Source organism: Acinonyx jubatus, chromosome C1 (assembly GCF_027475565.1).
Source record: "Acinonyx jubatus isolate Ajub_Pintada_27869175 chromosome C1, VMU_Ajub_asm_v1.0, whole genome shotgun sequence".
Classification (NCBI taxonomy): domain Eukaryota; kingdom Metazoa; phylum Chordata; class Mammalia; order Carnivora; family Felidae; genus Acinonyx; species Acinonyx jubatus.
Window position 1 is genome coordinate 108,419,272 of NC_069381.1, and position 26,937 is coordinate 108,446,208.

The 26,937-nt window shown below is 45.9% G+C and overlaps 1 long non-coding RNA gene across 1 annotated transcript; it reads right to left on the reverse strand.

Moving 5' to 3' along the window:
- Positions 1-6,507: 6,507 nt before the first annotated feature.
- On the reverse strand, positions 6,508-14,178 carry LOC128312101 (uncharacterized). Its single transcript, XR_008290929.1, has 4 exons — positions 13,997-14,178; positions 10,992-11,055; positions 10,701-10,907; positions 6,508-10,412 (listed from the first exon to the last, which is right to left on the reverse strand). It is a non-coding gene; the product is annotated as an uncharacterized LOC128312101 (long non-coding RNA).
- Between the last annotated feature and the right edge of the window lie 12,759 nt (positions 14,179-26,937).

Genomic DNA, 26,937 nt, shown 5'->3' on the forward strand with positions numbered 1-26,937 from the left:
GTCAAATTACTATTACTGATGTGTACTTGCCCAACCATCTGGAAATGCCTATCACAGCTGTAGGTTTTGAAGGAGTTGCTATTTTCCCATTATAACCAAAATTCTCACTACATAGAAAATGAAATTGTATTCATTTCTTATTGCATTTGTAACAAATTACCATAAATTTGGTGGCTTAAAACAACCCAGATTTATCATCCTATAGTTGTAGAGGCCAGAAACCTGAAATGAGTCTCACTGGGCTGAAATCCAGTGTTGCCGAGACTGTGTTCCTTTCTGGAGGCTGTAGGATAAGGTCTGTGTCTTTGCCCTGTTGACTTCTCAAGGTGCCTGCATTCCCTGGTCCACCATCCCCCCTCTGTCTACAAAGCCAGCAAAGGTGGGTGAACTCTTCCTCACAGTCTGTCTGACTCTCACCTTCTGTCTCCCTCTCCCACTGTAAGGATCCCATGACTCCTTGAGCCCATCCAGGTAATCCAGGATAATATCCCTACCTTAAAGACAGCTCATTAGCAGCCTTAACTCCCCTTTTCCATTAACATATGCATTCACAGGTTGGGGGATTAAGATGTGGACCTCTTGAGGGGCTACCATAGAAATGAACAAATATGTTTGGTCTGGAAAGGCTTTTAGGGTTACTGGATTTAGTCAACTCAGAAACCCAAAACTCCCTCCCCAGCATTCCTAGTGAGTTCTCATGAAACTTCTGCTTAAGCACATCCATAAACAGCATACTCACTACCAGAGATCAATGATACAGTCCTCTGGATGCTCCTGAACCCAAGCCAGCCTCCTGCAACTGGATCCAACCTCTGAGCTTTTCAAGAACACAGGTATATCTGCATGTGTCACCCCTCACCTCCACTCTGCACCTGCACACAGAGAGCCTGGCCTCTTCACCTGCCACAATTCCAGTTCAACCCCAGGTACTACACTCATGGTCAATGCCCTTTCTTAAACACAGCAGCCAAAGGAAACAAAATAGTACAGATGTTCTTGATCTCTCACTATGCCTACATGAAATCTTCAGGTGGACATTATTTTACCCCTGCTTCAGATGGGGAGACTGAGATGTAGAAAGGTGAAGTCACTCACCTGCAGTCACTCAACTAGGTGACTGAGCTGGGGCTGCATCAAGATTTGCTGCCCAAGGAGGCTGTATCTATCCACTCTGCCACATTGCCCTGTCTCTAACCCCTGCTCGCTGCTAGAAAGAGCACTGAACAAGGAGGCTAGAGACCTGGGTTTCTTTCCCATTGAACTAATTTGTAGCTGTGTAATGTAAATGCCAATTTCTTTACTTTGAATGGGACTGCCTATAAGTGCCAGGGCTGGCAGAAGATCAGATAGACCAGCAGTGAGAGAGCTTAGGAACCTGTAAGGGGCCCCAGGAAGAAGACAGGTCTTCCTGGCCACATTTTTGCTGCATCCTGTGCTCCATTTGGATGAGTCCTTTGCAACCCCATCTTGCTTCTAACCTCTAATGAGCTAGCTGTCCCTGAAAATTCCAAAGCTGTCAAGCTAGTGCTCGTCCATCCAGCACTTGGGAGGTCCAGAATACTTGTCACAGGAAGGTGTTCAGTGTCTAGAAATCCAGACCGACCAAGTCTCCAACCTGTCTGGCCCTTTAATGTCCTGTGTCCATCCAGTGAACATGACATGTCCGCATCATGATGGAGGCATCAGAAACCCTGAGATGATGGAGGCCAGTACTTCTTCCAAGGAGAGAGACAAATGTGTGAGCAGCCTACTCCAACAGAGTACTGATCAAGGTCCAGAGGAGAAGTTTCTGAGTCCAGCCAACAAGGATCAGAAGGCGGTCTTCCACCTGGAAGAATGACAGCAGACATGCATACCCAGCAGCAGAAAGTCTGCAGATGAGCCCTACCTGTCTGAGACCCACCAGAGGAAGCAATGTAAAGCAAAAAGTTGAACACGGGCATGAGAAGAAGGTTTTGCCTTTGATAAAGACACTTTGCCAATCAAGAAGCCTTCTTCTCGGGCTCACCATTTATTTGTCTTGTCCATTATTTATTCCTGCAGATGCTGGATTTTATTGGGCATCATCTCAGAAAACCTTTGTCTCCACAATAAACTCACCTAACAAATCAGTCTAAAACAGAATTTCCTTTTATCCCAAACCAGTTCAGTCAACAACTCAATGTACTCCTTCTCCCTAGTGTCTTTAGAAAGCTCTCCAGGTTTAGGCTTGAGTTCATGGTCAGCTGATGCTATCACTGTGGATGTTTGTCCTTCCCTCCGACACTCTGCAGCACTGCAATACAGTCTGGGATGTGAAGCTATGACCCCACCAGGGTGGGGAGGAGCTGGAAAAGGACAGGGAAGACACTGGGGTGGCAGGGGCTCTGCCTTTCCTTCACATCTAGCCACTGTGAGCAAGGCCTCATCAAAGTCTTCAAAAGAGAAGTTTGAAAGAAAAAAAGAAAAGATAGCTAACATACACCAATACCAGAAGAGTGCTCTAATTGCTGCCCCCTCCCCCACAAAGAATCAGAACTGGGTCTCAGGTCCACTGTAAAGAACTAGGGAGAGTCTGCCTTGAGAGGGGAAGAGAGTGGAAGTTGAGGAGAAAATCAACTGTACTTCTACAGACTAGCAGCAAACAACTGGAAATTAAAATATGTATTTAAAAAAATCATTTATTGTGCCATTAAAAATGTCATATACTTAGGGATAAATCTAACAGAATATATGAAAAATTTGTATGCTAAAAATTCTCAAACTGATGAGAGAAATTAAATAAGACCTAAAACAATAGAGAAATGTAATGTGTGGATTGGAAGACTCAACATTGTTAAAATGGCATTTAACCCCAGATTGATCCAAATTCAAGGCAAACTCATTAAGAACCTCTAGAATTAGCAAGCCGATTCTAAAAGTTTTATTGAAAAGCAGATCTTAGAATAACCATGAACACTTTTTGAAAAAAAGAGAGCCAGAGAGAGAAGAAATTTGGAGGAATCTCACACCTGACCTAAATACTTACTCTATAGTAATCAACACCATGTGGTCTTGGCATAAGGATAGGCAACAGAGAGCAATAGATAGGATTGGGAGTGCATAAAAAGGCCCACACGTATATGATCAATTGATCTGCAACCAGCATGCCAAGTAACTCAACAGGGAAAGGATAGTCTCTCCAGCAAATGATCCTGGAACAAATGGATGTCTGCATTTTAAAATGCATCATGACTCCTGCATCATATGCACACAACAAATAACTGAAATGAAGCATAAAACAAAATGTAAAACCAAAAGCTAAAATTCAAAAGAGAAAACATAGGAGAAAAATTTCTGGGTCCTTGGATTAGTTAATAATGTTTTAAATGAGACTTAAAAATCATACACCACAAATGAAAAAAAAATGATTTATTAGACTTCATCAAAATTAAAATCTGTTTTTGAAAGATACCATTTAAAAAAAATTAAAAGTCAGGCCACAGACTGGAATACATACAGATATATATCTATATCTATATCTGTATCTATCTATCTAATCTGATAAAGAACCTTTTCAGAATAAAGGATATTTATAAGTCTGTAATAAGAAAACTCAATTTTTAAAGATGGACAAACTATTTTAACAGGCACTTCACCAAAAAAAGATATATGAATGGCACACAAAAATGCACAATAGCATTCTTCATTAGGGAAATGTATTGGTTTGCTCAGACTGCCATCACAAATAACACAGACCAGGTGGCTTGAACAACAGCAATTTACATCTCACAGTTCTGGAGGATCCAAGGCCAGGATCAAGGTGCCAGCAGGGTCAGTTTTTCTGAGGCTTCTCTCTCTGGCTTGCAGACAGCCTTCTTGCATGTCCTTACCTGGCGTTTCCTCTATATGTGTGCATCCCTGGTGTCTCTTAATATGTTCAAATTTCCCCCTCTTACAGGGACACAAGTCAGATTGGACTAGGGCCACACTAACAGCCTCATTTTAACTTAATCACCCCTTTAAAGGTCCTATCACCCAACGCAGTTACACTCTGAGATACTGGGGGTTAGGACTTCAACATATGGATTTGGTGGGGAGACACAATTCAGTCAATACAGGAAATTAAGTTAAAACTACCATGAAATACCATTCATTATTAGAATGACTACTAGAATAGCTAAAATTATAAAGAATAATCATAACAAACATCAGCAAGAACGTGGAACAACTAGAATTCTCATATATTGCTGGTGGGAATGAAAATAGTACATCCCCTTTGGAAAACAGTTTGACAGATACTTGTAAAGTTAAACATATACTTACAACCTAGCAATTCTACTCCTGTACATTTGCTCAGAAGAAGGGAAAGCATTTGTCCTCATAAAGATCAGCTTCACTCATAACAGCCAAAAAGTGAAAGCAATCCAAATGGCCATCTACTAATGAATCCATAAATATCTATGACATATGCAAACAACAGAATATTATTTAGCAAGTCAGCAATACAAAGAAATGAACTATTGATATATGCAATGGCATGGATGAATCACACAAATATCGTTGAGTGCATGAAAGGAATCAAACACAAAATGGTAATATTGTGAGTTAACATTTATCTGACATTCTGGAAAAGGCAAAATAAAGAAAAAGAAATGAGATCAGTCATTGCTAAGAGCTAGGATGGAAGGAGGGCATTGATTGCAAAACGTTGTAAAGGAACTTTTTGGGGTGATAGAAATGTTCTATACCTTGGTGATAGTAGTTACAGGACTGTATATTCATCAAAATTCAGTAAAATATATACTTTAAATGAATAAATGTTACTGTTGGCAAATTTGACATCCGCAACTCAGAATTCTAAAAATCAGCAAGTTGAAGTAGGATACAGTAGGTATGTTACATTTGCATTAATAATAATCATAAAAGCTACAAATTTAATGAGTCAAATGTCCAACCAAAGAGGTTAGAAAAATAATCGCAAAATATACCCAAAAAGGAAGAAAGGAAATAAGAGCAATAACTACAGAAATAGTGCAACAGAAAATAGTGTTTTTAAAAAATCCAAAGTTGTTTCATTGAAAGAGCTAATAAAATAGACAAATTTCTGACAAGCATAATCAAAAATTAATAAAAGGAGGCATTAAAAATCTCAGGATTCATAATGGGACATAACTACAGATAACAGCAAAAGTCTAAAAATAGTAAAGCAAATAACTTACACATTTCTAGTAAAATAATACTTAGCCAAATAGGCTCAAAAAGAATAAAAAGCTTTAAAAAACCTGTATCACTAAAAGAATTAAAACATTAGATTAAAATCTTCTCTTAGATCATCAGACCCAGATGGTGAGAAAGAATCCCTAACACCAAGCCCTTGTGAAGCCCCTGTGTGGAGAGGCAAGGACACACAGTGGGGGAGCCCTCGTGTGGGGGACACACACAGTGGGAGCCAGAGGTGGTGTGTGAGAGGACAGGGTCGTGTCCTCCACTGCTCCTCAAGCCTCTAAGGATTCTGGTCTTATCCCTGAGAACAACAAGACATTGGATGGTTTTAAGAATGGGGATGAGGTGCTCAGACTTGTACCTTCAAATGATGGCTCCAGTGACTTGTAGAGAACAGCTGAGCCAGACAAGAGCAAGGAGAAGGGGGAGGCCAAACAGGGGCTGCAGATCAGGTCAGAGAGAGCAGGACTTGTAGTGGGGAGGTGGCCATGCAGTGGACAGAGAAGCCAATGCCCCATCCCTTTCCTGAAGTGTCTATCAGTAGTGATGCCAGCGGGTGCAGACTCATGCCACATGGAAGTCTCCAGGGCATCACTATTAGAAATGACACCTAGAAAAAGTAGGAACAAGGGATTCCCTTCTGCTTTCTGAGGATGAGGCCAATTAATTAGCTAGTTGTTCACCTGCAGAGTAGAGAACACAGTTTAAAAGAGCTGGAACACAGGGTCCAAATACAGGTGAAATATGAGGAAAAGTGGGCATGGCTGATGGCAAACTGGACACTGGATCTCCCAGGGGTATCTCCCAATAGAGGCATGAGGCACCAGAGGTGTTCCCTGCCTGGAGTGCACCCCCAGTAAGTGTCTGCAGCTTCCACTGCCGTGGCAGAGATGGAGGGAGATCTGTGTCCTCCCTAGTGGCAGAGCTAGGTTTAATCAATCCTGATGCTTAACACAGGACTGGGGAAAGAGAAAGCAATCTACTTTCCTTTATGCCTGCTGTGTGCCAGTCATGTATCATCATTAGTGTGTTACACTAGTGCTCATCTGAGTACCCAGTTCCTAAAACAACCCTATAAGATAGATCCCCTATTTACAGGTGAGAAAAATTCAAGCTCAGAGAGCTTCATTGACCTACCTAAGGGTCCCAAGTGCTGAATAGAGGAGCTGAAGGTCTAACTCAATCCCAAGCTGTTTCCATAATATCACACAGTGTATCAGCCAAGATTCTCCAGAGAAACAGAACCAACAGGAGAGACATTTACAATAAGGAGCTGGCTCATGTGACTATGGAGTCTACAAGTCCAAAATCTGTAGAGTAGAAAATGCTGTAGAACCAAGAGCTGATGTCCCAGTTCCATGGCTATCTGGCATGAAGAATTCTGTCTTACTGGGGAGGGGATGGTCAGGCTTTTGTTCTGTTTCAAGACTTAAACTGATTGTACGAGGCCCACCCACACTATGAAGGGCAACTGCTTTCATCTCATCAAAAAACACCTCACAGAAACACCCAGAATACTGTCTGACCAAATATCTGAATGCTGGAATGCTGTGTCCCAGCAAAACTGACACACACATATACATTTCACCATCACATACAACCTCTCATAAACATTTTTAAGTGAATACATGAAGAATTGTTTATTTGGAAAAAGCTGCATTGCTGCTCAGATAATAGCCACATATTTCCATTGAAACTTTACTATGCAGGTTCCAAAAAATTCAGAAATCAAATAATAGTCCAGCAAAACCTAGACAGCAGGCTCCAATTGCTCAATCCATGAAGAGAGCCTCTACTCAAGAGGGAAATAATAAGACAGTTTCCAAGCCTTTTGGCAGCAGCAACAAAGAATTGCTAATTACAAACTATTCACACAGTCTTCAAATGAAGGCAGCAGGACTGTGGGTAATTGTTAGCTTTACCCACCCTGCCTGTGACCCCCCTGGGAGACAGGGTACAGGTCTCCATGGGCTGAAGCTGGCACTTGCTCTGAACATCCCAGAAAACACTCTCTCCTTCAGGCTCCACACTAAACGAGGCTTACTCTCCTTCTGGGTCATCCTGTGAGCTGTGCAAGGGTCCCTGTGGTAGCTCACAAATGTTGCAAAAGAAAGAGCATGAATCCTAGAAGGGAAGAGACCTGTGTCTGCCCATGACAGTTGTAAAGATTCCTCCAGGGAGGGGAAGTGCAAAGGGGAGGCTTAGATCGTGGCCACCGAGTTGTGAAGAAGGCAAAGGGGAAGGAAGGAACCCTCAGAAGAGCTGGCAGCTCGTGGGAGGGAGGAGGGCAGAAACTGTCAGCAAGCAGAAGGCCTATCATTAGGATAATTATTATTATTTATTAAACATTTAGGAAGTGCCAGCCATGTGCTAGCTATTGTCACAATCCAATCATAGAATTAGATCCAATCCCTCTAGAAAAGTCTATCTAATGAGGTGGGATGAACAAAGACAAAGGCGCTGTGCTAAAGATGTATTGTAGGTGAGGAAAGGACATTCCATCCAGGCAGAGCTAGCCTCACGCCTCCAGAAAACCCCTCTCTTCTTCCCAGGGACTCAGAGACCCGTGTAGAGAAGCTGGTCACGTGCCTGCCTACTTCTCAGCTTTAGCCAACATCCCACCATGCCTTGGCCACACACACCAGAACCACTTTGTAATTCTTGTCTTCAGGCCACTCACATACTGATGCTTCAGCTCTGCAGCCAGCAGTACCCAGCAAGCCATGAAGCTTCCTTCAGCATGGTCAATGGGCCATTCTACTTGGCCAGACTCTTGCCAGGGGCCAGAGTTTGGGAAACAAAGGTGAATTTCTGCCTGCCAAGCCCTCACTGCTTGTGGAGAATCTTTTAGCTTGTCCCTAGGAGAGTCTATCCTTGGTCTATAGGCAAACAGACCCAAGAGTTTAAGACATGACAATCCTCCCTGAGAGAAGACCGCCAGAGAGTACGGCCATGCTGGCCTCACACATTCAACTGGCATCGCTCCTTCACACATCTAAGGACTGGCAAACCCAACACGCTCTAAAGAAATGTTCAGGATGACACCCTTCTCTGCAAAGCAGGCTTAGCTTAACATATATTTGCAAATCTGTAGCTCTGAGGTGACATTAGTTCATTTCCAGAGTTTAGCTATAAAAAACAGACTGAGTTATGGTGTGTTAGGTCTCAAGCAAATTCACACTGGCCTCTATTAAACTGTATGAGGTTAAGAAATATATTGGATTCTGGGGGCATATATTCTGCTAGCCAAAATCACACACTAGCCATTTGTCATATCTGTGTGGGTGTTCTTAAATCAAGGCTCTAAAGGTGAATGCATTTGTTGGAATTATATCACCAATGTCTGTCATGACACAATTCATGGTGGCAGGAAGAGGGGGTCTTGATGGGAGTCCCTTCCCAATCGGCTCTGCAGAAGAGCACAGACTCAGGTGTCTATCACAGGGAAGCCAAGTAGCAAACAATCCCCATCACAGTAAATCATTTTGTTAAATGAACCAAGTAAATCCCCAGCAACGCAATATTAAAGTTGCAAATGTATTCACTGGAAAAGCAGAAGGTGAGCAGGTTCCCACAGAAAAGGGAAACTGCCCAGACGCTACTGAGCAGAAGGGAGTATGCTTCTCTCAGCCTTCCATCAACACTCAGAGCTACATGCATACTCTTGATTCTGAAGCCTATTTTCCCAACACATGCAGATCTTCCAGCACCCACACAACAGCCACCGCAGACCATATGCTCAGAATGTCAGAACTGGGAGGGATCAGAGTCCAGCCCCCTGATTTTTCAGACTGACACACTAAGGCATTACAATGGGGGGGGGGGCAAGTCCTTAGGCTTCCTCTCATGGAGAAGTCACATCATGTACCCCCTCCCTGCATCCCTGTTTGCCCATGGAATCAGATGGAATGGATGGCCAGGGCTGCTTTAGAAGAAGACAGCAGTGATCCTCAGGAAGACATTCTTTTCTACCCAGGAGTGAACGAACTGCCACCACCTCTCCTCCCCCTGCTCCTCCTCCATCTTGCTGGGAGCTCAGAGAAAGTCATCAGAGCCAGGACCCCCACATCAGACCTGTGAATCCACTTACCCAGACAGCTCAGCCACTGCTTCCAAGTTACCCAGCTTATTATGGGCACCGTCTGTATGAACAGCTATAACACAAACACACATGCACACATGTATGCACACACGCAAGCACTCTTCCAGGAGCATTTGTCAGAACCTGAAGGTAAGACTGGAGCCATCCATTTCCTCCTCATGTTTTATATTGACTATAACATACTTTAAAACACTTGAGAAGAGTGTGCCAGAGTCAACTTTAGTCTATACCCTTGGGTGCTTGGGTAGCATTAAAGGGACCCTAATCAGAAACAGAAACAATTACAAAGATATCACTAAGTCTGAACCAGGTGACACTTAGTTAGCAGAGAGTATGTTAGAAGTAGACTTTTATTGGTGGGATAAAAGCTTAATAAATGGGATTGGCTACAAAAACAGGTCACACCACCTTTGCACATAGTTGTGAAAGGCCTGTAGGTGAGGGAAGAGATGTAGCAGTGTCCTCCAGTCAGGGACATGACTGGGCAGCAAGAGGCCAGCGTTTCTGGAACAGTGAATGGGGAGGGGCACTCTCAAAGCTCAAAACAGGAGCAGGTGCCTGCTCACCTGTCCTCTCACAGCCTGGGAAAGTGACCCACAGTCAGCAGAGTTGAACCAGACTCCTGGAGAGGACCTGGCCCTCAGGTTTCAGGATCTTAAGCTGCTTGGTTAGAGATACACCCATCCCTTCCTTGGCAAGATCAGGGGACTGCCAAGGTGTTGCTTACAACAGCTTCACTCCATGGCCCCTTGACCTGTAGGGTCTTCTGCTACACAACGTTCATTTTTAGGTGGTCCCAGACCCTTCCCTGGGATGATAGCCTGAATCCCAGACCCAATGGAGACAACTTTATGAGGAGGAAGATGGTCCTCTGAAGTTGTCTTCCCCTTTTGCCAGAAGGAGGCCTTAATGCAGCCCTCATTCTGACCTCTTCTCAGGAGGGCAGCCTGCAGGGAACTTGCCTACAGAGGTTCTGCTTACCTCTCAGGTTGGTGAAAAGGGAAGAGAAGTCCTTCCCATAGGAAAGGATGAAGAGATACTGCATGATGGCCAGGCCACTTGCAGGATTTGCCAACTGAATGTGAGACCAGCCAGGGGGCTCATATGCTTCCTTCAGTACTTTTAGCTGTTCAAATGGAGACACAAAGTGGGTGGAGAATAAGGTTTAATCTTATTCTTATTCTTATTCTTATTAAGCTGTGGATTTTTTGAGCTGTGGAAAGGAAATATTGACTCCAGGTGGGCCAGAAGGAAGGACATCCTGAGCAGAGGGATGGAGCAATGCTGTCCACTGAGTATATCTTCCAATCATACCACAGCGTGCTCCCCACCCCACCTGCTCTTTTACACAGTTTACTGGATGCTCCTCCCATTTAGAGCCTTGAGTTCTTTAGGGAGTGGGGCTGGGACTCACCTGTAATCAATAAAATGCAGTGGACATGATTTCCCAGGATTGGTCAAAAAAGGGCCTGTTAGGCTGGACCCAGGCCATGAGAGCCCTTAGTGCAGCCACATGAAACACCTGCCATCTTCTATGGCTCCTCCTGGAGGCCTCCAGATGATTCCAGCCTTAGCCTACCCCTTCTCACAGCAGAGATGCAGGACCAGATTGCCCAGGAATCTAAGGAAGGTAAGTAATGCCGCTGGCCAGAGGGCTTCTCTGCCCTCATTTGGGCTTAGGAGCAGAGGCACAGCTGGCGCTCACCTGGCATGAAGGCTGGGTCTCACAATGGCACCTTCCCATCTGGTCCCATGTGAGAACTGGCGAGCTGGGACAGAAGGCAGTAATTCAAACAGATCATGAAAAGGGCTTTGTTGTTGTCACCCTGAATTGCTCCCTTTGGGGGTGTCTCCATATGTCTTCTTTCTATGAGGTCTCAAATGTCTTATTTCTATGGGTGGGTGACATGTCTGCAGAGTGGCTTGTGTCCAGGCTTCAGGTCCAAGCCAGATCTCAGAGACACACTCCTAAGTCAGAGAAGCATCACCTGCACCCACCTGCTCCTTCTCTTTTCCTTCTGTTGAAAGAGAAAAAGAAGCAACAGGCTCCAAATTGAGTAACTTGTGCTAAGCCCATGTCACCACACCAAGACTTAATGTCTAACCTAATTGCGGTTTCAGCCTCTCCAGGAATATAATTGCAACCAGTCAGTCTGGAATTTTCTGGTCGGCACTAGTGAGGTAATCCACCTGATAGAACCCTGCTGTCCCCAAAGGCAGTTGACCTTGCCTGAAAGAATTCTTTTTTTTTTCTAATAACTTCCTTATCCCACCTCCTTCTGCCTGAAAAAGCTTCCATTTTGTACAGTTCCTCCAGGCTCCTTCTGATGTCAGATTGTTGAGCCCAACAGTCATGGAAGAATTCTTGAGACATTTTACAGTGTAAAAAGGTGATTTTATTAAAGCACAGGGACAGAACCCATGGGCAGAAAGGGCTGCATTACAAGTGTGAAGAGTGATTATATAGGGTCTTCTATCCTATGGAGGGGAAGGTGACATTAGGGTTCCAAGAAACTGAGTCTATAGGTTTGTGAAGGTTAGAGTTCTAATTATTCTCAAGATTGTGCTTTTCTTTTTTTTATATTTATTTATTTTTCAGAGAAAGAGAGACAGAGCACGAGCAGTGAAGGGGCAGAGAGGGAGGGAGACACAGAATCTGAAGTAGGCTCAAGGCTCTGAGCTGTCAGCACAGAGCCCGATACAGGGCCTGAACCCACAAACCGCAAGATCATGACCTGAACCAAAGTAGGATGCTTAACCGACTGAGCCACCTAGACACCTCTTATTTGTTTTCCTTAAGTTTATTTATTGGCAGGGGGTGGGTGCAGGGAGGGCAGCAGAGAGAGAGGGAAAAAGAATCTAAAGCAAGGTCTGGATATTAGCACAGAGCCCAATGCTAAGCTTGATCTCACAAACTGTAAGATTGAAACCTGAGCTGAAATTAAGAGTCAGACCCTCAGTCAGTTCACTGAGCCACCCACTCACCCCAAGATTGTGCTTTTCTTGTAAATCAGTAAGACCCTGACAAACTGAGTTTCACATCCTTCATGACTGTGATCTTTATCAGCTGACCATTTGTTTTTCCTTTCTTTCTTCTTAGGCAGTCATGAGTGCCTGGAGAATGTCACACACATCCCACCTTGGGGTGGGGGGGCAGTTTGTGGAGTATTAGTTTGCCTTTATCCCTCAGCTTGCCTTTTGTTATCTCATCATTTCCCCCCCTGAACAATTTTGACCTTTAAATTTTTAAGGTTGTTGAAGACAGAAAGTCCCATCTTGTGTAGCTTCTTCCTGCTGAATAAGGGCATAGAGATGTCCCTACCTATGGGTCAACATTGGAAGTCAGGGACGTATAGGGGAGTTAATAAGGTGGAGGCAGCTGAGTCCAATGTGGACAGCCAAGAAGTATCTCTGTGGGTGGTAAGGCCCATCTGTCGATGTGAAGTTAACGTAGTGAAGTAGTCTCAGTACCAAGTGGAAAACATTGAAAAAGGCAACATATTAGGATCAGTATGGCTATAAGAATGAGAAGCTCAGCAAAGAGACACTTAATAGTTGACAGCAGTCCTCCCCTAAACCAGGAACTTGACCAGTCATTGAAAGAGAGGGAAGGATTCTATAGAGCCTCAATTTGAGTATTCACATCAGTTAGTAATCATGTCACATTTCTGTGATAATCTGGAGTATATTCATATTACTCTGTTTTCATGAAGCATAGGTTCCTGCTTGAGCTGCAGCCAGGATATCAAGGTTTTGGAGGACCACATTTTGAATTTGTGGGTGACTACGAGTTGGATCTGGTTAAAGGTGGCCAATGTATGGTTGGCTAAAGCCTCTATTTGCAATTTTATATCAATAGAGGTGGATCCTGGGACAAATATGGCTAAGGGATAAACCATCAAGAAGCCCTCTTTGTTTGATGTCTAACTTTAACACTATCCTAATTACAAGGAATCGTTGGCAAGTGGGAGAAGATTTGCCTGGGAATGTGGGCATCTTCAAGTGCATCATCCAATCCAATCATAAAGAAATGGGGCCATCCATTATCTCCACAGGTCCACAGCTAGCCCCATGGAGTGGGGTATGCTCCAGCTTTTGAGGAGCAGTTTTGTCATCCAGCCACACAGAATTGGTCAAGGTTATAGCTGAGTTATACAATTACTGGGGAATCCATCCCATTTTCCAGCTGTTCAAATAATCATATGCCCATGGGGTCCTGTTATTATCCCCACAGAATAACAAGCAAGACATTTGTCTACACATGAGCTATTGTGGCAGTTTCTCTGAAGTTTATCTCAAGTTGTCTAGCTTAGGCAAACAACAAACATTTCAAGACCATCAGATCTAGAATTTGGCATCTGCAAAGATGTATTATTGAAACATACTTTTTCTCTCCAAAATCACCCTTATTTCCAAAGATAGCCAAATCAAGACTAATTTGTTGGAAAAATAAGTTCAATTTTATCAAATGCCTAAGTATTTTCATTAGCTCATCAAGAATGGTAATTGATCACATAGAACTTTTAAAATTGGCTTTGCTGGAGCTTTTTATAAGGAATCTTGATTGAACTTTTAGTAGCTTCTCTGGATCAAAAGCCAAGCCAAATATTTGCCAGCAATCCCTGTGGATTTGGGTGAATTCCTCTTCTCAAGATCCCCCAAATATCCTAAAGTTCCTGCACCTGCCAAGAAGTGACATTCTTTACTCACCTGGTAAGGCTGCTGGGACTCTGTAAGCAAGGTGTCAGGCCAACATTTCCAAGAGCCTCCATGTTTCATAAAAGTCAACCTTAGTTTCTTAAAACTGCATGGTCATATCTGAGTCTATGTATATCTCTCAAACATGGCATTCCAGTCAGAAGCCTTGGTAATATAACAGATGTTTCCAGTGGTGTCCTGTTACAAGGAGAACAGATTCTCATTGAACTTATGCAAACAGCTGTAATTGCCATGAAAGAAAGAATATTCACTGAGCACTTCTGACTTTCAGAGTATTCAGATAGAGAGAAAAGGTAAATACTTCAATTTGTTCACAAAGCAATGTTTTATCCTGTCATAATCTGGAAGAGCAAACACAGAAACAGCAATGTTTCAAACAAGAGTCACAAAACTAGAATCATCTTCCTCAGTTCATTATAATATAGCTGACAAGGAAATCCAGTTATTTCTGTGACACTTCAATAATCAGAAAGTTCAGTGACGACCTATTGCCAAAACATTATCATTATTTGTTTGACTGCTTTCCAAATAACTTAACATACCACATAAACAAGCCTAATTGGTCAAAGAATTCATTTACAATTCACATTTTGGGAAAGTTTGTTAAAACACTCAGAAAGTTATAAAGCACATGCCTACATAGGATTATGGATCATTATAAAACTTAAAATTTAATTATTTATTTAACCAAAGTGGCAATAAGAGATTCCAAAGGCATATATGAAGGGTATATAGTTGTTAGCAAAACTTAGCTCCTTTAACATTGAGAAGTTTTAACTATCTTAAGTAACCAAAGACCTGATAAAGACAAAACATAGAAACTTTGGTTTTCCAGGCAAAGAAAAGAGAAAAAACTTTGTTTACATTTTTTTTATCAAGTTCAAACCAACAATCCAAGAAAACTTTGTCTTTTTAATAGAAAGTAAAGCAGATTTTCAATCTTATACCAGTGTACTTTTAAAATATTTTCATTTCAACTTTAGTCCATCCTAACTGCATATAAAACTCCTTTCCAAAGATTTCCCTTCACAAATCCTCTACAACTTTCTTTTTCATTCAGATTTTGTCTCAAGCCTTTTCTTTCCAAACAGCTAGTCTCATTTTAGGACAGAATTACTTCATTTTACCTTGACAAAAATGTATTCCCATTTCTTACATCTTTATCTACACATCACCTATTCTTTTACATACTGAGTTGCTTTCCTTATTTCCGTTGGTCTTAATTACATTTAGCAGAAATTTAACTCTTAGAAACCTTAGTCTCCAGTGAAAACTAACTAGATGTGGAGGGGATCACATTAGACCAATGAGGGGGAAACCTCACATGGGAGTCTTAAGATTGGTACCTGCCCTGGGGACTTAGGTGGCTGTCCTGTGCCCAAGACAGACAACTTTAAGTACAGAAACAAAGAGAGAGCATCAAGTTTCTGGGTCTTATTACCATTCTGGTCAGGGTACTACCTTCCAGCCGAAAAACAGGCTTTCTCCTCCCCCTAGAGCAGCCATGAGCTAGAAGATTGCAGCCTGAGCAATCGACAGGAAAGTGTTTCAATAAGACCGTACTCCTCAAAATACCCTTGGAATGAAAGTAAGGAAGAGGAAGTAGTCACTAAGTTCGCATCAAAGCTCGAAGCCCAGATGAAGGAAGATGTAGAATCCCTGTATCAGGGCCACCAAAATATGATGTGGGAGCATTGGGCCCAATGGTCAAGAAAGAATTCTTGGGACATTTTATAGTGCAAAAAGGTGATTTTATTAAACCCCGGGGACAGAACCCGTACACAGAAAGAGCTGCATTCAAAGTGTGAGGAGTGACTGATAATGTAAGGTTTTCTATCCTATGGAGGGGAAGGTGACATTAGGGCTCCAGCACACTGAGTCTATAGGTTTCTGCAGTTCTGACTATTCTCAAGATTGTGCTTCTGTTGTAAATCATTAAGACCTAACAAGCTGATGGAGTTTCATGTCCTTCATGACTGTGATCTATATCAGTTGACCAGTGGCTTTTTCCTTTCTTTGTTCTTGGGCAGTCATGAGTGTCTGAGAAATGTCACACACACCCCACTCCCACCTGGAGGGGACAGTATGTGGAGTGTCAGTTTACCCTTTGCCCTCAATTTCATCCCTTCCTTTCCGCTAGATGGAATGTTGCTTGATTAACAAGTCCTTGAATAAAGTCAATCAGATCTTTTCATTTACTCAAATGAATTTTGCTTTTTAACCCCTCCCTTCCATATAATTAACAAAGGCTTCCTCTGTCACCAGTGCTCCACAGAGCAACCTCAAACCTGAACACACAGGGTGGGTGCCTGATGACCTGGCCATGTTCATTCTGCACAGGAGAAGCTGGAATCAAATCACCAGGCCCAAGTACCAGTAACATGAGTAACACACTGTTTTCCCAAGATAAAACCAAACTCCCTAATGAAAGGAGGCCCCTTTAGGATGCACTCCTTGTTTTCTGGTACAAAAAAACCAGGGATGACCTCAGGGCCACTTGGGACTCCAGCTCTTTCTCACCAAAGAGCATGAGGACAGAAGAGGAGATCCTATCTGAAATGCATTGATCCTTCTCTGCTTTTGTCCCAAACAGTCCCTGTAGGGGTGATCCTTACAATGAACATTTGGATCTAAAAGCAAACTGCCATTTCAAAAGTTACCAGCACATTCTGCATTTGTAGAGGAGACAGGAATTAACCTCGAGGTGCAACTGCCCCCTTTGTTCCAGGGAAACCCTGGGTGGCTCTTTTAGTTATGCAAATATGAGGCTGCCCACCCACTGCCCTGGGGGAGACTCAATACAGCAACTGATTCTGAATGCAGAATGTGAGCTGGGTTTAGAGAGAGAGTACTCTTCAGTTAGAGAAGTGTGTGTGTGTGTGGGGGGGGGGGGGGTTCTAAAAGCCTGCCAGCATCCCACCCAGCTGGGCTCAGTGAGGCCCCATGATGTATTTCTATTTATGATGGAATGAGATACAGACAAAGAAGCAGAAACTCTGCAAGTATGTGACCGCTTCCTTGAGGTCCTGGACTTTTACTAACAGAATATAAGGCCCCTCCCCCACCTCCTCATCAATCTGGAGAGGAGGCTGGGCCAGTGGTTAGTATTTGGAGAGGTGAGTCCAAGGGAAGAACTGACCCTCTTTAGGAGAAGGGTCAGTTTGCTCTGGATTGACATGTGCAGAGATGTCTGAGACAGGATGAATGAGCTCTGCCTTGCAGTAGGGAGGTCAAGGTCTCAGCCAGAGAGAGGCTTTAGACCTGGAGAAGAGACTGGATTTCAGCCCCTGCTTGGCCAGCGCCTGTGCAGTGAAAAACCTGCCCACCAGGACAGGACTGCCTTGATGGTGAGGAGATGGGGACATGGAGTTAAGAAGCCCCTTTAGAATCAAACCATAATAGCTTTTGAAAGCCAGGTCTCAGTCTTGTGTCTTCTCTAAATTTTTTTGTGGAAAAGGAAAGAGAGAAAGCCCAGACAGAGCAATTCTCATGTTCACCTCCACAAAACCATTTATCTCCATTGTGTAATTTTCCCTGGCGACTGAATCTGACCCCAACTAATTAGCACTTTTGCAGTAAGCCAACCAGTTCTTGGAAAGAACAAATAAATTGTATGCATGCTCACGTGTGTGTGTGTGTGTGTGTGTGTGTGTGTGTGTGACCCTCCTCATAGCAGGACAGGGAGGGGTAGATGCGGAAGGGGGCAGGGGAGGGGAGAGGAGGAGCCTGGTGGGGTGATAGCAGGCACAGCACAGAGAAGCATGGAGTTGTCCAATCCTCATTCAGAGGCAGTGAAAATCCAAGAAGGAAAATGAAACAAAGAACAGATTTCCCAGTTGGGCATGCAAGCACAGGAGTCCCACAATGATTAATGATGCGAACAGACCACAGAGACTTCTCAGGTTTCTGTGCAAATGAAAAGAAAAATTTGAAAATGTGGCTGAAACCCAAGCCCCAAATGTCAGTGTAATCTGAGGAGCCTCTGCTCAGAGCAGGGAGAAAATCAGTCTCTGGGGGGCATAACGTGGCCATCCTGAGAGTTGCTGCCTGAGCTCAGACTGAACTAAGGGGTTTGTGGAATAGGATTCCCCACCGTGGGTGGGGCTCAGGGCAGCAACAGCAGAGAAGGTTCTGGAACATTTACTGAGCACTGGCAACACAGTGCCTCCCTGACCAGGGAACACAGGGAAACCTCAGGAAACCTTAACTTGGGGCACATCTAAGGATAGAATTTCAGGAGACCCCTGAATGTGGGAACAGGGGAACAAAAACATTTTATCTTTTTTTTTCACCAAGCTCTAAGTGAAATCAGCACTTCCTTTCATCATGAATATGAGCAACAAACTAGAGTAAGGTTAGCAGTACCGTGACTGCCACCTGAAGAAGTCACTGGTATTTTCCTCTCACGCAGCAGGTGCCACAGACATCTCAAAATATCCTTCACCTACCTCATCATTACTTTGAATCTATGGTAATCATTAGACCCGTGCTAATCTTCTATACAACATGTTAATTGAGAAACACAGATGCTGCTGGAACTCAAACTTGCCTTTTAAATGTTTCGATAACTGTATTTCAATATAACTGGCTTCCTTTATAACCCTATGGATTTTATCTGATGCATTTAAAACCATTATTTGAGAAGGGAACCATAAGCTTCACCACACTGCTAAAGGTAGTTACAACTGCACAGAGTGGTTACAAGGCCAGGCTAACTCTTGCATATTGCTTTGTCTAATCCTCATGACATGTTTTGAACAAGATGTGAGCAAGCTCAGGCTGCCCACCTGTGGTGGGGCAGAGTCACAGAGTTGGCTCACTCCAGTGCTGAGGCCAGTCCACCGGTACCCACAGCATCTTCCGGAGTGCACTGCTCCATTGCTGCTTCCTCCTCTCCCCTCCTGTGGGATCACCCACCCTCCCACTTTGCTAAGGCCAGCTCTGCTTCCCTCCAGAACTCCCATGGACCAGAGCTGGGGATTATTTGAGATGAGTACAGGGCTTCAATGGTCTGCGAATCTTGCTAAGGACTCAACCTGTGAGTTAAAAGACTTTTGGAACTAGAAGATTTTTAACAATGTCCAATATGGGGGAAAGGCTGGTCCACACAAGCACTGAACTCTAGTCTGTTTTCTGTCAGCCTCCCCCACTAGACTGCTTGCTCCAAGGTTACTAGGACTGTGTCTGTGGCATTTGCCATTGTTCTTCAGGTGGCTAGTAGGCAGCGGCATACAGGAGGAGCTGTGACACTGTGGCTGAGTAAACGAATGAATGAATGACTGAATGAACTCATTTCATCCGTGGGTAATGTGGTAAATTGTATTTTTTAAATGGCACCACAATCTCTTTCAAAACACATCCTTTTCTTCCCATGTGTTTTTGGTTCTTTTACATCGAGAAAGTGGGGGCTGTGTTTCCATTGCTTTGGATCTGGAAATGTCTGTGACTACAGGGAAGTGACACAAGGCAATTTCCAAAGTTAGGTCATAAAACGCAATACCACTTCCACTTGGTCCCAGACGGAACCCACTACCATGCTGTGAGGAAGCCCAGACAAGCCACATGAGAGGCCACATGCACATGGTGCACCCACAGCCCTAGCCGAGGCCCAAGCCCACAGCAGTATCGCCTGCCGAGCATGTGAGCAACCGGCCTTCAGTGACTTCAGCCTCCATCTTTAAGCCTCCTGGGCCAGCCCCCAGACATCATGGAACAGAGACAGGCCATCCCCACTGTGTGCTGCCTGAACTCCTGACCCACAGAGTCATGGGCATGACTAAAGGGGGTCGTATGCCACTAAGTTTTGGGGACTACTTATGCAGCATGGATAACTGGCAGAAGTTCCAAGGTGAGTGAGCCAGGGGCCCAGGCCTGGAAGGACTACACCTGAGAAGGAATGTAGGGGGGCCGGAGGGGGGCATTGAGGGTGGCACGCTGGGGTTCCTGCCTGGGAGACACCTGGATAGTTGTCTGGAGACCATGGCTGGGTGAACGAGAGAGGCAGTTCTGGGGAAGGGAGGAGAAGGTGGTAGGGGGGCAGCAGGGGCTAGACCAGGCCCCCCCAGGGCAGGGGCAGTGCCAGGAACCTGAGCCTGGAGAGCCCTGTGGCCACAGATCTAGTGCTCCAGAGTAAGACAGGAAGCTCTGCTCACAGGCCCAGGGGCACATGGCACTGCCGGGTATGAGGGCTGCTCAGAACCAAAGAAGCCCCAGAAGAGACCACTGGGGATGGAGGGCAGAGAAGTGTGCAGCCTCCACCTTCCCCAGGCAGGCAGCTCTTTCCCTCCACGGACACATCTGTATAGCAGCCTGAGTGCCTTGGCTCCCAGGCCCCAGCAGGGGCCTCTTGGGCACCAAGACATTCAAGAGGGCACTTGGGAGCTGACAAACCTAAGCCTGTCCTGGCTGGGTGGCCCTGGCCATCTCTGAGCCTCAGCAGCTTACCAGTAAAGGGTGATGTCACCATCTTGCCAAGATCAGAAAAGACCTTTGTGCCAAGTCACCCTTGCAGGGCCTGACTGGCGCTCAGTGCTTGCTTATTTCCTTCTCTTCCTGAGAACCAAAGAAGTCAGGGTAGGGAAGAGGAAAACAGCAGCCCAGGAGGTCCTGCCGTAGGGGCAGGAATGTGCCAGGACCTCAGGGTCAGTGTAGCCCCTTGGGGCAGGCCACCCGGCTGGAAGGAGTTTATTTAGCAGAGCTGAGGGTCCACTGAAGAGAGTACGTGGCGTGGTGGTGCGGGCTATCCCTCTATCTCCACAGAGAGCAGCTGAGTGTGTGGTCAGCCAGGCTGTGTGTTCCTAATGAGCAGCATATTTCCACAGGCTGGATCCTTGACCCTCCTGCCTGGGGAGGTGCTGCCACGTCCCCCTCCCCACTCCCTCCTCACACATTCCTGAGCCCTCAGCATAACTTCTGGGAAGGGCTATGGATGCGGCACTCTCTCCATGAGCTATCCCACATGGCCACCTTCTCGAACTCCATTGTCCTGCCTAGCATCCCTTTGCCATGTACCCTTTGCCATCTGCAAAGTGCCATCCCATTACTTCATGTCTCATGACCCCATGACTGGCGTGTTCACTTTGACTTAATCGTTTTAACACCCAGGCTGCATACTGTGTTGGCAAATCTGAGAGTCTTTGCAGTTGGGAATGAGTCAGAGCTATGGTCCCCAGCACAGCAGAGCTCATGGGCCTGCACAAGCCAACTAGAAGAAGAAGGGAGAGAAAAGTCATGGAGAGCAAAAGGGCCAGATGCTACAATAGGCAGGTGACTGAGCAGCAGCAGGGAAGCTGCTCTGTGTAGTCTCCCTGGTGGCAGCCTCCGCTGCTCTCGAGCCAGTAGCAAGGAAACATCTCAGCTCACATGCAGCTCACCCACCAGGACCCACAGAACCGGCAGGAGACTGATGTTGCCACAGCTCCTGGGAACAGCTAAGAGGCAGTGGGGATCAATACTGCAGACACTGACTCTCTTCCCAAGCATCCTGATGCTGGCACGACAGCCATCACCTCACTTCAAGGTTCCTTGGGAGAAGGGAGAACCTGGCCCTTCTCACAGAGTTGGATTCAGATTCCTTTAAGACCATTTTTCCTTCCAAGAAAAACATACAACAGGAAGCTAGCTGTTCCTAGGAGGAGGGACAGTGTCTTCCACCAGGAAGGAGACCCCTACCCACTCTGCCAAGTGCGCTGAACCCCTTCACAGCACTGTTAACTCATGCCAGCAAAAGCCTGGACCCACACGCACATGCAGAGGTCTCTGGGGAAGGTAACATTTTCACTAATGAAGTATTGTCCCCACTGCCCCTTGATTTGCTTCACAACCCTGCTTTGTTTTCAATGTGCATTAGTTTTCTACTGCTACTAGTATTGGGGGGTCCCCAGGACCTCTCTCAGTTGATAAGTCACTACAAGGACTCACAAAACTCAAAAAAGCTGTTGATGCCAACATTTAGGGGGTGTTGCCATGATAGGATATGCGTCAAAATCAACACAGGGTAAAGGCAACAAGGTGGCTCCAGGAGAGACTGGGCATAAGTGTCCAGTGTCCACTCCCAGTGGGGTCACATGGACAGTACTTAATTCTTCCAGTGAGGACATGTGACTATGTGTGTGCAGTGTGGCCATACAGGGTGTCTTCTGGGGCCAGTCACACAGGCATGGTGAGCCCATGTGAATGACCTTAGTGACTCAGTCTCTAGCCCTGCAGCAGCCAAACTGTGCACAGCGTGGCCCAGGGCCTAGGCAAAGAAAAATGAGCACTCATCATTGTTATGGGCTGAATTGCATCCCCCCCTAAATGTTTTATGTTGAAACCCTGATCCCCAGCACCTTGGAATATGACTCTATTCGGGGATGGGGACTTTAAGGGTATGATTAAGTTAGATGAGGCTGTTAGGGTAGCCCTTATCCAACGTGACCAGTGTCCTTATAAGAAAATCGGGACACACAGAGACACCAGGGGAAGTGTAAGTACCAAAGAAAGACTGTGTGAGGGCACAGCAAGACAGTGTCCATAGGCAGGCCAAGGAGAGAGGCCTCAGGAGAAACCACACCTGCCAACACCTTCATCTTGCACTTCCAGCCTCCAGAATGTGAGATAACTTTCTGTGGTTGAAGCTACTCAGCCTGTGACTCTTTGTTATGGCAGCCCAAGCAGACTGAGACAGCCCCAAATCACATTGTTAGTGTATACAGTCTGGCCTGGCCAATGCCTCAGATATACAAAGATATACAAAGACCCTCCTATCAGGCACACTATTCCAAGGGCTCAGAAGTTAGGCCCCAGGAGCTGAGAAGGGACAGTGTTGCAGGTCTTTGGAAAGTATAGGGTTTGGACAACACAGGCCTGCAGAGCTAATCCTTTACTGTACACAGCTGGAACCAATCACCACCACTTCAGTGGCCCAAGACAACACAAATTCATTACCTTCTAGTTCTGAAGGTCCGAAGTCCACTGCACAGGCATCAAGGTGTCAGCAAGGAGGGTTTCTTACATTCCAGGGGATCTCAGTGTCCTTGTGGTTGTAGGACTGAGGTCCACACTTTCTTGCTGGCTGCAAACTACTAGAGGCTGCGTGCAGCCCTTGGCTCATGGCCCTCTTCCTGTAACATCAATCCAAAAAGGGCAATCCCACTCCTAATGTTGCATTAAAGGACTTAGACTTGACCCATATGGATAATCCAGGATAACCTCCCCATCTTGAGATCCTTAACCAAATCACATCTGCAAAGTCCCTTTGCCATGTGATAACATATTCCCAGATCCTTGGAACTAGGGGCAGGGTGTTTGCTGCGGGTGGGGCACGGCTGCCACATCAGCTCAGGTCTCCCTGCTGCTTGTCTATGGAAGACAGGCTCCACTGAAGATCTAAAGCCCTCCTCAATATTCCTGGGAAACTCTAGGTGGTTTTCAGACTCTTGCCCCCAGTAGCTCTGCCAGCCTCCTCCCACTGAACTCTTTTCTCTGGTTTCTAAGTCATGTTGCTGTCCATAATCATCATGTGGCAGTGACTGAAACACAGGGATGTCAGGAAGATCCCTGTGACTACACACAAACCTCTTGCCATGGCACAGTCCACATTCCTGGACTGAAACATCTGGTTGGGCCATGCCATGCTGACACTCCTTTCCCTCCTGTCACCTCTGCCTCCTTCCCTTCCAGTCAGAAGACAAATAAAAACAATCTTCCCATTTGCTTTTGCAAATCAACTCCACTCTGCCCATTTCCCACCTATACCCATAGGGCTTCCTTTGCATGGCTCAGGACCTATGCCCCCTTCTTCCTCCCAGCTCTGCCTCTGACATGGGGCCAAGGGAAAGTATAATCAGGGTGTTAGGTCCCAACAGCTCCCGCATTTTGCCCTAGAAATTGATCCACTGATTTCAATTAGGATCATTTCCATTATAAGGAATCACCAGAGTCAGTTGTAGCAGGTGCCACACACCTCACTGCTGACGGAGGTAGGGAATGAGCACTCAGTGGTATATTTGGGTTGAGTGCTGTCTGGGCCAAGAACAGCAAGTGCAAAGGCCCTGAGGGGACATGCTCCTGGCTAGTTTGAGGAACAGTGTGATGAGTAAGGTCAGGGGAGAGAAGGGCAGGGGTGTGCTCAGAGGCCCTGAACAGGATGGGGCACATGAAGCTCTGGGAAGAGCTCCAGAGACATGCTTCAGAGTTGTTAGCACGTACTTATTTCTGGAATGAGACCCTGAAGAGAGTGAGTTAAGATGGAGGAGAGAAGAGAACTGGGATGAAGTCCCAGGGCCTCCAACACTGTGGGTCAGGAAGATGAAGAGAGGCCAGGACAGCAGACAGCAGAGGGTGGCCATGGAGGTGGGCAGACAGCCCAGAAGACAGTGACCTGGGAGTGGCCAGCTATGTTGCATGCTGCTGGGAATGAAGGCAGTCTGCACCCCACGACAGCCATCATGTCTCCAACATGTCCCCAAATAATGGCCAACATCATCTAAGGGGTTCCTGACCATGGCCTTGCAGCTCCCCAAACCCTGAGCTTCCAGGCAGCCTGTGTGCCTTGCTGTCAAACATGAGTGGTCCCAGGACCACCACCCAAGAAGAAAGCCTGGAAGAGCATGGCCAGCACAAAGAGGAAGGGCAATCTGAAACAAAGCACCTATCACTCAGTAAGCAGATCTCCACAAATAACTGTAGGAAGAGACATCCAATTAATGTTCTGGGACAACAGGATGTGATAAGGAAGGCATCCACAGAATAGGCTGTCATAAAAATAAAAAGCCAGGGAACAAGAAAATACTCTTGAATACTAGACACACGTCGCCAAAGTGAACAATTTAATAGAAAGATAAAAACAAAAATATTCCCCAGACTGTAGAAGGAAACATTAGCAAAATAACGATAAACCATATAAGAGATCAATCTAGAAGCTCTAACAACTTACCAGTAAAAGTTCCAAAAAAGCAGAACAAACAAAATGAAGGGGAAAAGGTAATCTAAAAATTAAGAGGGAAATTTGCTGAAGTTAAAGGAAGATATGAGTCTTTCAGACAAAAGAACACATCACCTATAAACATTCAACTGTCCTAATAATGTCAAACATCAGAAAAAGGACTTCCAGAAGGCAGAGGAGAGTTCCTGCAAGTCTCTGAGCAGAAATGTTTTGTACAGGCGTACAATTGTTTACCTAGCCAAATTATCAGAAAAATGTGAGACCAAAATAAATATCTTTTTAGAAATGCAATGACTGTAAACTTGAGGTCTATATAAAACCCCAATAAACCTGTGTTTGTAGGGAGTTATTCCTAATAGAGTCCAGTAAAGTAAGAGTGAAAACCAAAATATATGAAGACAAAGGACCAAAAAGGTGGAGGTGACCCAGGAGGACCACTGAGCTTCAGGAGGGGACAGGCTCCCAGGACTGCAGGGGCAAGAGGAGAAAGGCTCTAGAGAGGAGGGCTCAGAGCAGATGAGGGGTCTTTAGAGAGCCTTGGGGTAAAACGAAGACACATAAGAAGTAAAAAATGACAGCAACAATAACAATAAAAACACAACTTGAAGCTTCAAGGGAAAACCCTTAGAAGAAAGGCAGGATGCAAATTTAAGATAAACCAAAGCACAGAGTGATCTGAACAGTCCGGGGTGAGGCAGGGTCTCCATGTGACCTCAGTGTTGTAGAGGGTCCAGACTGGCCACAGAGCTAGAGGACACCCTCCCACATGTCAGAGGCATAGTCAAAGTGGGTATTTGTTCTCAGTGTAGAACTCACTTCTGGACCAAAAGCACAGAGCTTCAGCCCTGGGTCCAGGATGGAACTTAACACACTATGGGTCTTGACAGTATGAGTGAAGGTTAACACACCATGGGTCTTGACAGTATGAATGAAGGTGGAGCTGACCAAGGCTGGGGGCTCCCCAGGGTGGAGAGGAAGTCTGTGGCCCAGCTCCCCTGAGCACAGCATGGAGGCCCTGCTTATAGGCAGAGGCAACACCACCACAGCTTCCAGCTGCATAGGGTCCGGACAGAAGAAGTGAGGACAGTGATGGGACGCCCAGCGATCCAGGTCTCAGAGCTGCGAGCATCCTGCCCCCTTAACAAGTGAGGCTCAGAGCTGCTCAGCAAAGAGGCCTTGGGTAGCTGGGTCACCACACATGGGACCCAAAAATGGGTGGCTCCACACAGCCCTGAGGGCAAGCATGTCCTTTCTCCCTGTGGCCCCGGAGACTCTGGCAGGCCCCAGGCGTGACTCACAGTGCCACCACCTTACCCACCATGGCAGCCCACCTGGACTGCCCAGGAATGCACACACCTACGCCATCATACATTCCTGTCCTCTGCATCCACCTCCTCCCAGACCTGCCCCTGTCAGGCCGCCTCCAACAAAGCCTGCCATCAGCTGTGGCTTCCACTGTCCTCTCCCACTCCTCATCCCCCAGCAACTGAGTCTTTAGCCTTCAAATGCCATAAACCTGGATCCAGTCACTTCCCTGCCTGCCCTGCCGCCATCCTGGTTCAAGCCCACCCTCCTCTCCTGCCTCCTGATGCATTGCTGTGCTTCTCCAAACCCCTGGCCCTGATAGTCTCCCTACAGCACAGCACCAGAGGGGTCTTGCCCACAGTGCAGGTCAGGTGGGGCCCTCCTCTCTCCAAGCCCCAGCGCCACTGCCTCACTCACAGTGATGGCAAAGTCCCCACAGTTGCCTGTAAGGCTCCATCTGGCCCATCCTATTAGGGCCTCCGAGAACATCCCCTACCCTCTCCCCACTGTCCTCACCCTCTACCCTACTCTCCCTCCCACCTCATTCCACTCTGGATTCCTTGCTGCTCCTCAAACTAGCTGGGAGCATGTCCCCTCAGGGCCTTTGTACTTACTATTCTTGGCCCAGACAGCACTCAACCCAGATATATCACTGGGGGCTCATTCCCTACCTCCTTCAGCAGTGAGGTGTGTGGTACCT